At 48.8% G+C, this 8,494-nt stretch overlaps 1 protein-coding gene and 1 long non-coding RNA gene across 2 annotated transcripts in view; one reads left to right on the top strand and one right to left on the bottom strand.

Annotated features, from left to right (window-relative positions):
• Positions 1-522, bottom strand: part of RANGAP1 (Ran GTPase activating protein 1) — a 23,637-nt gene extending 23,115 nt beyond the window's left edge. Inside the window, exon 1 of the mRNA XM_006775970.2 lies at positions 268-522. The gene's annotated coding sequence lies outside the window, so the exon portion shown is untranslated. The remainder of the gene's footprint in view (positions 1-267) is intronic.
• A 15-nt stretch (positions 523-537) lies between these two features.
• LOC107185023 lies at positions 538-1,713 on the top strand. The gene is made up of 2 exons (XR_001515930.1): positions 538-859; positions 1,574-1,713. It is a non-coding gene; the product is annotated as an uncharacterized LOC107185023 (long non-coding RNA).
• Positions 1,714-8,494: the final 6,781 nt, after the last annotated feature.

The following is an 8,494-nucleotide window of genomic DNA, read 5'->3' as shown; positions in this document are numbered from 1 at the left end:
AGGAAACGCCACTGCCCGCGGCGGCGTGCGGGGCGCCCCGGCCAGGCGGGCCAGGCGAGCCAGGCGCCCTCTCTAAGCCTCAGTGTCCCCACTGGGGAGGGGGTCGGCCCCCCACTCCCAGCCCCTCCGCGCTTGGCCATGGAAGGCGCAGGGGAGACCACGCTCAGGAGGCCCCACACCTTCCACGTCCAGTTCCAGGGACGCGCCACCCCCGCCCCGCACCCCATTCCCGGCAGGTGACGGGAAAGGAAGGGGACCCGACTCTACCGTAAACAGCCGGCGCCGCCGCGCGGGGAGACCCGAGCAGGCGCGCACTCCGCCGGGGCGAGGACGTGGGGTCCGGGAGCGCAGGTCGGCGTCGCCGCCTCCGAGTCCAGCGGTCCCGATGCCCAGCCCGCCCGTCAGGTCTCCTGACGCTTCTCCCCACTCGCGTCTCGACACCACCTGCTCGCTGCACGGCGGAGGATGATGGCGGAGGAGGAGGATTTTGAAAGCCGGCAGTTTCTTTCCTTCGATTTGATTTGTTCGAGGCCCTGACGGCTTCTCCGGCCCCGCGCGTGTGGCCTACGGGGAGTGGTAGTCCAGTTCTCCGCTTGGGGCGCGGCAGAGAGCGGCCGCGAACTACCAATCCCGTGATGCAACGCGTCCAGAGCGCCGCCGCCGGCCCCTCTCCCTCCCTTTTCAGCTTCTGGCTCTTTCTGCGGGAGACCACGGGGCGGCGTTTAGACGTGAGCGCCCCGGAAGACTACAATTCCCTTAAAGCTTTGCAGCCTAGCCTCCCCGCCCTTCCGGAAAGGTGCAAACTCACTTAACAAAGCCGTAGAGCCGAAGGCACGCTGTTGGGTCAGTTCAGCAAGCGGTAGGTATTTCCTAAAAGGAAAGCCGCGCCTTTTTTTTTTTTTTTTTTTTTTTTTTTTTTGTCCCATGAACTTGAAAGGATATTGGAAGCTTTCCATGTAAATAGCCACAAATTACTTGATAATTAAAAAGGGAAAATAGTAACCCTATGGTACAGAAACTCTGTGACACTACACTACCTTAACCCAAGTGGTCCACCTGAACATTGATAACAGGACAAACGCGTCCATCGTACACCTCCTGATGTGATGCACTGAGAACGCAGCATCACCATCCAGTGAGCAATGCATACAATTCATCTAATAACGAGGGAACATCAGACAATCCCAAACATGTTCCAGAATAACTAGTCTGTACTCTTCCAAAAACCTTCTGTCGTGAAAAAGACAAAGAAAGGCCGAGGAATTGTTGCAGATTAAGGGAGGCTAACAAAACAGGACAACTAAATGCAATACATGATCCTGTACTATAAAGGGTAATATTGAGCCCGGCTAGAATGGCTCAGTGGTTGAGCGTGATTCATGAACCAGGAGGTCACAACACATGCCCCGCCCCCGCTTGATCCCCAGTAGGGGCTCTAGTAGGGGGCGTGCAGGAGAGCCAATCCATTATTCCGTCTCATCACCATTATTCTCTTTCATCATTGATGTTTCTCTCTCTCTCCCTCTCCCTTCCTATCTGAAATCAATAAAAAAACATTTTTTTTAAAAAAAAGGTAATATTGAGACAATTAGCAGGAGTTGAAAAGGGAGGGCGAAGAGGGGACCGGCGGCAGCGCTCTGGGCATGTTGCACCACGGGACTGAAAGATAACAGTATTGTATCAACATTAAATTTATTGATTTTTATTACTGTACTGGGTTATGTAAGAGACTGCCCTTGATCTTGGAAAAATACATGCTGAAATTATTAGGAACATGAGGTCTGCAGCTTACTCTCAAATGATTCAAGCATTTCTGTAAGCCTTCATGATGTAAAGCAAAGAAGCAATTACCATTAATTTAAATGGGAAAAATGTTAAGGGTTCCCAGACTCAAAACATAACCTACCCAATCATATCAAATAACACATAAAATCTAAGCTAACACAAGCATAGAGTAAAAGCAAGAATGATGTGATACACGGCCTATATAATGTAGAAATAAAGTATGTACAGTGCAGTTTCACTTTCTACAGCACACTGCGTGTATAGCAGCTCACTGCAAAACCCAAACGTAGCTCACCACAAACACTAATGCTATTTTTAGTTTTTCGTCCATTTTCTGAAATCTTTCTGATTTCTTTCAGTTATGAAAAAGAGGTAGTCATCCCTCAATATCCATGGTGGTTGGGTTCCAGGACCCCACCAGAGTGCCAAAATCTGCAGATGCTCAAGTGCCTTATATAAAATAGTGTAGTATTTGCATATAACCTAAGCACATCATCCTGTATACTTTAACCATCTCTAGATTACTTGTAATACCTAACCCAATGTAAATGCTGTGTAAACAGTTGCTGTACTATATTGTTTAGGGAACAATGACAGGAAAGAAAGTCTACCTGTTTGGTTCAGATGTAACCACTGTAAGGCCTAACTACACGGTACAGCAGCATAACTTTTCCCCCCAAAATATTTCCAGCCCTGTTGATTGAACCTGAGGATGCAGAACCCGCAGGGACAGTGGGCTGACACTACAGTGTATGTCTTTCATAAAAAAGAGTGGCATAGCAAACTTTCAAAAACAGGGAGATATATAGATATGTATATATATATATATATATAGAGAGAGAGAGAGAGAGAGAGAGAGCGCACAAATGTGGCAAAATGTTAACAGTAAACGAATATGAGAATTTTTGAATATTTTGGCTTTTCTGTAGGTGTGACTTTTCTAAAGTATCAATACACAAGTAGCTTTTCCTTTTTTCTTTTCATAGAAACTGTTTTAACCATTATATAAATAACACATGTTCATCATAATCACTTCAACCAATATAAAACAGGATACAGGGGAAAATAAACATTACCCAGAAACTCTCGCACCCAGAGATAATCACCGTCAACATAGGCGGCTGTCTTTCCCAAGGTTGCCTCTCACAACTTGGCCCGCACACACGCTTTTGCTCTACCTGCAATTCGGTTACATACAGGATGGGGCAAAAGTAGGTTTACAGTTTTAATAATACAGGAATAAACTGTTTTGTGTACTCACAACTGTAAACGCACTTTTGCAAGCCAGATCCTTTCACACACAGCTGATTTAATCTTTATAACCACAAAGGAAGTGGACATCTTTACCACCCTTCCCAGCTCAAAGGTGAGAAAACAAGCTGCAGCCGGGTTCACACAACATGCGGGCTGTCTTTCTGTCCTCTTTTTCGTCCTTTGCCTACAAGGCTCATATCCAAGGCCCCTTGTTCAGGAGGCTTCGCTACACCCTCCAGCCAAGATGAGTCACTTTCCGCCGGCCCCCACAGCACGTTGAAAACCCCCGCAGCACGTGGTCTGTGGGCTTTTTCACAGCCAGAGTTCATGGTGTCCTTGTCAGCTTCCTCCTCAACCTGGGGGAGCCTCTAGGATAGGACTATTTCCGTCCTGGCAGCATCCTCCGGGGCCAGGCCTGTCACAGGTGCTTCAGGTTTCCTCGTTTGAGTGGGATTCCAGTCAGAGTCACTGGATGTTTCCTGAAAATGAATCCTCATCCCTACCTGGTTTGGTTCAGTAGATGGAGCATCAGCCTGTGGACCGGAGGGTCCCCGGTTTGATTCTAGTCAAGGGCACGTACTTTGGTTGCAGGCTCCTCCCTGGCCTGGGCCCTGGTCGGGGCTCGCACAGGAGGCAATGAATGGACATGTTTCTCTCTGTCTCTCCCTATCTCTTCCAGTCTCCCTAAAAATCAGTGGAAAAATATCCTGGGGTGAGGATTAAAAAAATAATGATAAAATGAAGCTTCATCTGAGGAGGCTGAGATGCTCCCCATTAGGCCTGATGCAATTCCTGTGCTAACTCCAGCTAGGATCGATCAAGTCTGAGGTTACCTTGGGGTGATCCCCGGGCTCCTTCTGGGTTACTTCCTGAGCCTTTCCAGGCCCTCAGACACATACCGCCCAAAGAGAAGAGGAAGATGGGCAGTGAGTAAGATTAGGCGATCTTCCCTGTCCTCATCCAGCTGATGGATCAGGGGTTTCAGAACTGGGGAGGGGGACGGTGTCTTAGCAGAAACTTCATGACCTTCAAAGGTCAGGGAGGTAATGGGAGGTAACGGGGGTCAGTGAGGCTGGTGGAGAACTCCAGAGTAGGTGTTCCGCTTGAAGATGTTCACATTCCAAGCTAAAAATCACGAACCCAGCCTGACAGATTCTATTTGCCATCCTGAATCTAGATTCTAGCTCGAACCCCTTTAAGATGGAGACTGGGGTTTAAAAATAAGAAGGAAAGGGGGTTTGCCCGAGGGTGTGCAGTGAGTCAGAAGTGTCCAGAACCATCATGTTTCCAAGCAACCCATTTGTCATCTTCTCTCATTCCTTCCCTTTCTCCAGCTCCCTCTCCTTTGTTGCCACAGGAGAGCTGGTCCGTTTGCCTGGCTCTAGAAGTGGAATCATAGCCATGGCAGGCAGATAAAGCTATCTGAGCCGCCCCCTTCCTCTTTAAAATAGACGAAGGCCCTAACTGGTTTGGCTCAGTGGATAGAGCGTCGGCCTGCGGACTGAAAGGTCCCAGGTTCGATTCCGGTCAAGGGCATGTACCATGGTTGCGGGCACATCCCCAGTAGGGGGTGTGCAGGAGGCAGCTGGTCGATGTTTCTCTCTCATCGATGTTTCTAACTCTCTATCCCTCACCCTTCCTCTCTGTAAAAAATCAATATATACATAAAAAAAAATAAAATAGACGAAGACCTGCAGCCCAGAGAGGTCAAGTAACCTGCCCAAGTTATGCAGAAATTTAGACTAGAGACAGAAACCGGGTCTCTAGGCTTCAAGTCTACCCTCCCCCCCGCACCCCTCCACCCACAGCGCGCGCGCGCACACACACACACACACACACACACACACAAAACAAGTCATTTTGTGAGTGTGAGGTGGGAATAAGAGGAGGGGGAATGTTCCAGACCTTTCTCTGTTTGTTGTACAGTGTGTTTTGTTTTCTTTTTTAGCGTTTTGAAGAGGAAAGCAGGCTGCCTCTGATTACATTTGGCTTATTTTAAACTGAGTGTTTTAAATTCCATTCTGGTGCCTGAAATCAAACTTAATTGCCAATTATAAATGATATAAATAATGTTTACCCTGGTTTCCTGAAGGCTGCAGACTTGCCATTTAGTCATATCAAAAACAAATGCCATCAGCATGCAAAACAGTGAGGAGGAATGTGGAGAGACATTCCTAAGTTCCAAATGAGTGCTGCCCTCGGCCTAGGAGAGAGATGTGTGGGCCTGGCCTGCCCACATGCAGGGGAGCCTGCCCCTCGTTCCCAGGGGACACCTCCTGGTGGGAGGGGGTCTCTACACAGTTTACAAAAGACAACCCACATTCCCCCCTGGGTGCAAGCCCAGGGCTCTCCATCAGAACATACTCTCTTTTTTTAACCTCGAAAAACACCCATAATTAAAATAATTCATTAACTCTATTAATAGTTACCAAGCATCTACTCTGTGCCAGGCACTGTTCCAGCTCCTGAGCAGACAGTGATGAATGAAAAAGAAAAGGATGGTGTCTGCAGAGGAGCTTAAATTCCGAACTAGCATTTGTGAAGGGTTTTCTAGTACCAGATGCTTTGGGTAGATTATTTTCTCCTTTAATAAGTATCTTGTTCCAAAACAGCAATTAAAAAAAGAAGAAGAAAACTGCTGGTAATTAAGAAAATTAGTATAAATGCAAAAGAGCATAAAGAAGAAAGTTAAAAATTATGTTTTTAAAATTTAAATATATTTTAAAGGTTTGCATTTTAAAATATATATATATTTTTTTATTGATTTCAGAGAGGAAGGGAGAGGGCAAGAGAGATAGAAACATAAAATGAAAGAGCTCAATGATGAGAGAAAATCATTGATTGCCTGCCTCCTGCACGCCCCCTGCTAGGGATCAAGCCGGAAACCCAGGCATGTGCCCCTGACCAGGACCCTTCAGTCGCAGGCTGACACTCTATCCACTGAGCCAAACAAGCTGGGGTCTGTTTTGTTTTTAACATAAATGTTATGTGGATTGCTGGATGGATGGATGAATAGAAGGATAAATATGTGAGAGAGCAAATACAACAAAAGGTTCCCAATTGCAGCATAATCTAGGGCATTCGAATACAGTTCTCTCGACTTTCTGCATGCTCAAACACTTTTATAATAACACTAGAGGCCTGATGCACTGAGATTCATGCAAGAATGGGACTTCCTTCCCCTGACTGCCGGCATCGCCTTCGCTCCGGTTGGAGGTGACTTTCCGCCTTCCCACACTGCCCAGAGGCCCAGAGGCTGGGGCGGTGAGGAACCCAAATTAACCTGCCATCTTTGTTGGATTAATTTGCATAGCCACTCCTGATTGGCTGGTGGGCATGAAGGTACGGTCAATTTGCATCTTTCCCTTTTATTAGTGTGGATGTGGGAGACAAATGTGACCACGTTTTATGGCCTGCATTTCATCATCTGTGTTACAGGCTGACCTCTAGGCTCATGGGACCTGCCCTCTCTTTTCTTAACCCCTCCCCGGCAGAAACGTGTATACTCGTTTTCACAAAATGTTCTTTTTCAGTCGTCGACGAGTATACTAAGAAAATATGGTAAAAAAAATATGGTTTATAGGAAGACGAGTTACAAACTGTTTTCATAACCAGCATCAAAAATACTATATAGAACCAAAATAAAAAAATTAGTCTGAAAAAGAAACGTTTTTAACAAAAAAATTGTTGGGGAAGGGGTTAAGTCACCTTTGAGAATCTGAATTCTATGGACTATTTCCCAGAAGGATGTATTTTTTATTTATTTTCTCGTTAACCACACATTTATCAGTGCTTTGCATGCTTAATCCTCATAGTGACACTATCAGGGAAAGTACTCTTACTATCCCCAACCTAAGCCTGAAATTGTGCCTACATCCTCGGGGGCCTTCCCTAGGCCCCAAGGTGATAATCTGTGCTGGAGGCCTGGGGCCTGCCAGAGCTGTGGGCACATGGGGCTTCTCTGCACTCCCGGGACCCAGCAAAGAAAGGAATATGTGTCAAGAGAGTGAAGAAACTGCACATGGTTGCTGCTAAGGTTGCCATGTGCTCAGGCCCTGCCCAGGACACAGCAAGGCATCTCTGGGGGCCGGGCGGTGGCAGATCCGCGCCCGGAGCAGGAGGTGCTCACTGGAGAAGGGATATAACCTGTCTGTTCCTCAAAGGTCGGAGCAGGAGTGTCCGGCTCCCATTCTCCTGCAACCCACTCATGTGACAGGCCCTCGTGATGCATTTGGATGGAAGATGTCCACGGCTCGGTGGGTGCAGTGGCCAGGCCTTTCAGGTGGACAAGCCTGGGATTGAACTGTCTCTCTGCTTCTCTCTGAGCTGTGTCATCTCAACCAAGTCACTTCCTACTTTGTGTCTGTTTCTTCACCTGAAAACCCTACCTTACAGGGGCTTGGGGAGGGTAGAGAATCAACATGTGTAGAGTGTGGGTCATCCTATATAATAAAGTGGTAGTATGCAAATTGACCCTCACACCCTCGCATCATCACAAGATGGCTGCCCCACGTCCTCACAAGATGGCTGGCAGGGGAGGGAGTTGGGGGGGAACCAGGCCTGCAGGAGATGGCAGTTGGAGGTGACCAGGCCTGCAGGGGAGGTCAGGTGGGGGCAATTGAGCGGCAGGGGAGCAGTTAGGGGCAATCAGGCAGACAGGCAAGCGATGGGATCCGGCCTAAACTGGCAGTCGGACATCCCCTGAGGGGTCCCAGATTGGAGAGGGTGCAGGCTGGGCTGAGGGAAACCCTCCCCCCCAGTGCACAGATTTTGTGCACCGGGCCTCTAGTGGTAAATAAGAAGTGGTGGCTGTTGCTGTTGTGTCAGCTTTTAAGTGGGGGTGGGGAACACTGCTACCCAAGGGACATTGGGCCCTGGGGTTTCCCAGAAAACAACCTGCTGGTGCCAGCCTTGCCGCCTTTCTCTCCAAAGCGCCATCACCTCTGGGTGGGGTCTTGCAAAGGCCCATTGACCATCTCAGATAGTTTAACTAGTTGGTGCCAAATGAAGAGACAGCGGGGCTGGTGTCCAGCTGAATTCCCCCCTGCATGAGGAGTGCCTGGAGGGTTACAGCTGGTCTCCCTCCTTGGTCGCCTCCCTCACCTTCTGGGTCTTCTAAGCTGCCTCCCCTCCTTGCAGGAAAGATCCCACTCAGAGAACACCACCCCAGCGAGGACCCGAGGACCCGAGGTCTCTCTGAGCCTCAGGCCTCGCCCGGGACAAGACACCACGCAGCTGGGGCTTTGGGAAGTCTTCAACGAACGCTCCCTGGAAGCCCAGGCGCTTTTCACACACCCGGGCAGGGCGGAGGCCTGAGCCGGACCAGCATCCGCCCAGAATGGCCCAAAGAACGAGCCTGAAAAGAGAAAGAACTTAGAGAAAGTAACGATGAAGTCCAGGCGTGAGCTTTCCCGGGGAAGCGGGACTGCCCCGCCCCCGGGCCCCCAGGTGCGCC

The sequence above is a fragment of the Myotis davidii genome, unplaced genomic scaffold (genome assembly GCF_000327345.1).
Source record: "Myotis davidii unplaced genomic scaffold, ASM32734v1 scaffold428, whole genome shotgun sequence".
NCBI classification, from domain to species: domain Eukaryota; kingdom Metazoa; phylum Chordata; class Mammalia; order Chiroptera; family Vespertilionidae; genus Myotis; species Myotis davidii.
The sequence above is the reverse complement of the archived record's forward strand: the minus strand, read 5'-3'. Positions and strand labels throughout refer to the sequence as shown.